The following is a 4559-nucleotide window of genomic DNA, read 5'->3' as shown; positions in this document are numbered from 1 at the left end:
TTGGAGATGGCAGGAGGAATTCAAAAAGCAAATTCAGTTTTATATCTGATCATTTGGGTCTATGATTCAAATGAATATTTATCTTTCCCAATCTGATTTTATAAGTTGCCTTTTTTTTTTTTTAAAAGCCGAAAAGAGCTGTGTTGGAAGAAAAGAATGGCCAAAAAAACCCTCACTAAGCTAATAAAACATAAGATCCTATACAGAGCATATGATGTCCTTTATTTTTCTCCCTGCACCCTTCCCAAAGTCTCTACATTTGCCTTCTACACTGCCAACTCTGCTCCCAGTGACAGTAACTTTTTCCTTTAATTTTTTTTGCTTCATTTCTTATTTCACAGCCTCTCCTAAGCAGAATACAGCAGAAACCTGGGAACACAAGCAAACCTTTCAAAGTCACAGTGTATACATGAGGTCGAAACTAAATGGCTCATCCATCAGTTCCCTTTTGTAACCAAATAACAAGAAGAATGTCAAACCACAGTCTTTTTCCAAAAAAACATCCTTGGAAAACTACATCTGCCTATAGTTACTAGAGCTTCATCACCCCCTTCCAAGGCCAGCTCTCAGCAGCGGGAAGGGAACCGCAGCCCCGGGCACTCGGGACCATCTCTACAGGGGCAGCGGGATGGCTCGGCACAGGGTGGAGGGATCCCCCATGCCACACCTATGACACACTCGGGCTGTGCCAGCATAGGGATTGCTTTTGTAACTGCTTTCTCCCTACAACCACAGTATCCCGCTCCCACGAGCCTCCTGGCCTCACCAAGGCCGGCATGAAAAGTAAATAAGGGAAAGCAGCATGAAGGCGTCTTGTGTTTGCTTACGAGGAGGGTCACATCGCACAGACAGCTGCTCCCCAGCACACATCCTTCCCCATGCAGGCACCAACTGTGCACCACTGTGTGCATATATAAATAAAATACACACCTCTTTTGTTTGTTTGGGAGTCTGAGGGAATATTAAAGTAGGTGACTCCTCAGTGTCCACCCTTGCTTCTAAGAATATCGAAACCCAGGAACCCGTGTTCCTCATCCTCAGGGCACGGTGTTGTCATTTCTTGTATCACACCTTCAACAGAGAAGTCTGAAACAAGTGTCACATCTGAGCTAGCCTGTGGACGGGAGTTTGGAAATGCTGAAGCTCTGTCAGTAGTTTAGTTTTAGGTAGCCCTGAGAGGAGCAGGGAGTTGGACTTGATGATCCTTAGAGGTCCCTTTCAACTCAAGATATACTATGAGTACCAGAAGTGGCCACCACAGTGGGACACTCATGCATTTAAAGATCGGGTTATACTGATGCACCTGAAAATAGTGTGCCCAATTTCTCATCCCATGCCTCCTGGAATCACGTAATTTCAGGGAGTTCAGTGGGAGTTTGCCCGAAGCAAAGGAAGAACAGATCCAGGGATGTGCCCTTGCAGAGCAAGGAAAGCTTCTCCTGGCTTTTTCCCTAGAGCAAAAGTGTTTTGGTTTTTTTTCTTTTTTTTTTTTCAAACAACAGATTTGACACATGCATCATACCAAGATGGTGGCCAGGAGAAGGACATAAAACCATCTAAACAAGTCCAATTATGGAGACTGTAAAGATTCTTGGATTTAGATTTTATAACAAGGTCTCTAAACTTTCTAGCATGCAAAGTTCCATCTCAAAGTCTACGACAAGCTACAATACAGCTTTGTACTCCTTATAAACTAGTTCAGTCTTGCTGATACAGTCAAGAATCCACAGATCTGCAATGCAGGTGTTTCACCGAGCACGATACTATGCTGTTAGAAATCTAATTTCTGGAAGGAGCACAGGCGCCTCTCTATGTATATTTCGTATCAGTAATGAGTATATTTGTGTATGCTTGAGATTTTTTTTAATTCAGATTCCACTGACAAATTAAAAAAAAAAGTAGCTGAAGCCAGCTAGCTAATTTACTTTGAAGTTTTTAAGACTCTTTGTAATGCTCTACCTGCAAAGAAAATTTCTTTTACAGAGTTTACGCTGTGCCAACAATGTACAGGAGTCTTTAAAAATGTCTTTGTTTAAACCTTTTAAAAGCCACCGTGGGTGAAGATAACTCAACCCTCCTTTAAGTGCATTAGTGGCTTTTGCTGAAGAGCCTCAGAAAACTTGCAGGATGGTCACACAGGTTGCAGTGTCCTCCTGGGCGGATCAGTTGTTTGCATACAATTCAAGGAAAATAATTTTCTACCTCCCATCCTTGATTTCATCTCTTTTTAAACTACTATTCCCAAATTTCTAGAATCTTTCAACACAAATCCAAATCCAAACTCAAGAACAGTAATTTATTTCAAAATTACAAAAAAATTCCTCTTACAAGGAAAATTACTAGTAAATTGAAGAAAAACAAGTTTCAAATAGGTATTAACATTTGGTAAATATTATCCTCCTCCATTTCTTTCTCTAGAGTACCAGGAAAGATACAGCACAAAGTGTTGTCATGAAATAATGAAGTTATGTTTGGAAATAGTGAGTTATTTCAGGTAAGCCTTTGTGTTGCCAAACTAGAATGTAGCAGCACTTAAGACTGTCACTTTTTATAATGTTTGCCTATAAACTTTTTCCAGTGTGGGTTTGAAATGGTGCCCAAAAGCAAACAGAGAACAGGTGGGATTCTGAGGCATGAGTCCGCCCAACAGCTTCACTGTGAAAATCAACCAGTTTATATTGTTAAAAAATTCCCAGCAGCACATAAACAACCTACGCTGCAAAGTTAACTCTCTCTCCCGGACGCTGCACGAGGATTTTTACACCACTCTGAAATTTAGGGACAAATTTTGAATTCATGTGCACGCTGTACCATCAAATCAATGGTTCCCCTGAGGCTGACGTCAGGATTATTTCCCTGCTTCCGGGTCTTTTGAGCATACCAGAGAAATAATGCTGCAAGTTTGCTTGGCCCTCACTTGTACCCATCCTCTGGTGTTTTCAGCAGCATCCTCCTGTATTTTCCCTTAGTGAAAATAGCTAGATAGGAGAAGGAGTAGATAGCCCTGCAGAGCCTGCACCGCCAAGCAAGGCTTGATGATCTGGTATCACCTTCACACTCCGCCAGCCCTCTCTGAAGCTCTGCCTTGAAACTGCACCCTTCAGCCATCACCATAAGCCTGTAAAGCAGCCCTTTGCTGGGCAAGCTGTGCACAGCTGAGAGAAGGCAGCACAGGATGCCTTTCTAAGCGAGTTCTCCTGCAAATCCTATAATTGTGGCATTAGTTCCTACTGCAAAGGTGCATTAACTGATGTGAATAACACCTGTCTATCACCCCTTAAAAAACAAACAAGCAACAAAGGCATGTGTAAAATTTCTGGTGGTGTTCTTAAACACTGGGGGACAAGGGAGGGAACCTTGCTTCTGCTATTGTCTGCTCTCAGCTACATCCTTATTTGTAATAGTGGTGCACACAATGTATTTTAACTTTATAGGTGGAGCTATTGAACAATACCACCATGGAAAACCAAGCTGCTGTTAAATAAACAGACGTGAACTTTTTCGTTGCCTGCTCATACAGCCTCGCAGCATGGTTTATGCCATCCAGCCATCAAATGGAGTAAATAATGTTTGTATAAAAACCAAGACCACAATAGACGACTGGGGACATTCTGAATGTATTATTTCAGATTATTATGAGATACACAATTATATTCAAAATCATGCTTCTATTCAAGATTCGGTCACTGAAATGAGATATTTATACTTCCTTAGGTTTTAAATTATTATTATTTGCCCCCATTTATTAAAATGTTAACAAAGAGCTGCTTATCTTAAGGCTCAAGGCATTTAGTTACTCAGTTACAGAGCCAAATAATTAAACAATCAGCTAATAGCTAACCCCAGCAAAGATTCTCACACAACTCTCCGTAACACAAAAGCCTCAGATCCCATCAAGCCACTTTCCCTTCAAAAGGCTTTAGTAAATAACTAAATACTCACCATAGCGTGCCCAGAAGGGTCAACAGACCTGACCTGTCAAGAATCCAAAAGGTTCACTGCAAAATTGAATGTCCCCACAGGAAACGCCAGGCTGCCAACCTCTACCACTCCTCCTGCTTCTCCTACCCCTTCTCCTGTTTTTCCTGCCGTTGAGGAAGATCCAGCAAGACCACACTGGATGAGCAACATGGAATGGGGATGTCAAGCTATGCCTGAAGCAGAATAGCCACGGGCCCCGTGACTTTGTGAGTCAAACCCAAGCCTTTACGCTTTCTCCAGGAGGCAGCCTCTGCAGGATCAGGAAGCCCAGGTATCATCAGTCAGGTTTGCAACCTTCCCTCCCACCTCCCAGGTACAAGCTGATGGGCTTCTCCCTCAATTTAAGGTGGTAGGCTAACATTAAGAATAGCTCCATGTCCTCTTCTGATGATGGGTGATAAATTCAGCCTACAGAAGAAGCAGCCACCGGTTTAAAAATGCAAAGAGTCATTCCTAGCTAATGGGAGATAGTCACTGCAACAGCAAACAAAGCCACAAAGGCTAAGCACGTCTCCTTATACAAAGGGGGACAAAATAGCATTTGCAATTCATCCATCTGCTTCTCCAAAGTCACTGGA

General features: G+C 42.3%; 1 protein-coding gene across 1 annotated transcript in view; it reads right to left on the bottom strand.

Annotated features, from left to right (window-relative positions):
* Nucleotides 1–4559, bottom strand: part of FGFR2 (fibroblast growth factor receptor 2) — an 81664-nt gene that overhangs the window by 66256 nt on the left and 10849 nt on the right. The gene's annotated exons all lie outside the window — the stretch shown is intronic.

This window comes from Pygoscelis adeliae, unplaced genomic scaffold, assembly GCF_000699105.1.
Source record: "Pygoscelis adeliae isolate BGI_AS28 unplaced genomic scaffold, ASM69910v1 Scaffold4, whole genome shotgun sequence".
In the NCBI taxonomy this organism is placed as follows: domain Eukaryota; kingdom Metazoa; phylum Chordata; class Aves; order Sphenisciformes; family Spheniscidae; genus Pygoscelis; species Pygoscelis adeliae.
The sequence above is the reverse complement of the archived record's forward strand: the minus strand, read 5'-3'. Positions and strand labels throughout refer to the sequence as shown.